Genomic DNA, 255 nt, shown 5'->3' with positions numbered 1-255 from the left:
GCCCGCTTCTCTCCTTCAGTCTATTTCCCTCCGTTCCTGTCACTTGTGACAGGATGAGAAGAAACGCCTTTACCAGGAACTCGGATCTGTTTTTGTCTAAATGTAGATCTTGGGCTATTAAAAAAGGAGCTGCCTGACTGCCTCGGCATTTAATAAGTCAACTGGAGTCTGTGCGTTTTGGGGGGAATCTGCCGGCGAGGCTGGGGACCACTCTGGGGCCGAGGTCCGCTTTACCCGAGGTCGGTCCTAGGCGGG

Source organism: Neophocaena asiaeorientalis, unplaced genomic scaffold, assembly GCF_003031525.2.
Source record: "Neophocaena asiaeorientalis asiaeorientalis breed wild unplaced genomic scaffold, Neophocaena_asiaeorientalis_V1.1 scaffold703, whole genome shotgun sequence".
NCBI classification, from domain to species: domain Eukaryota; kingdom Metazoa; phylum Chordata; class Mammalia; order Artiodactyla; family Phocoenidae; genus Neophocaena; species Neophocaena asiaeorientalis.
The sequence above is the reverse complement of the archived record's forward strand: the minus strand, read 5'-3'. Positions refer to the sequence as shown.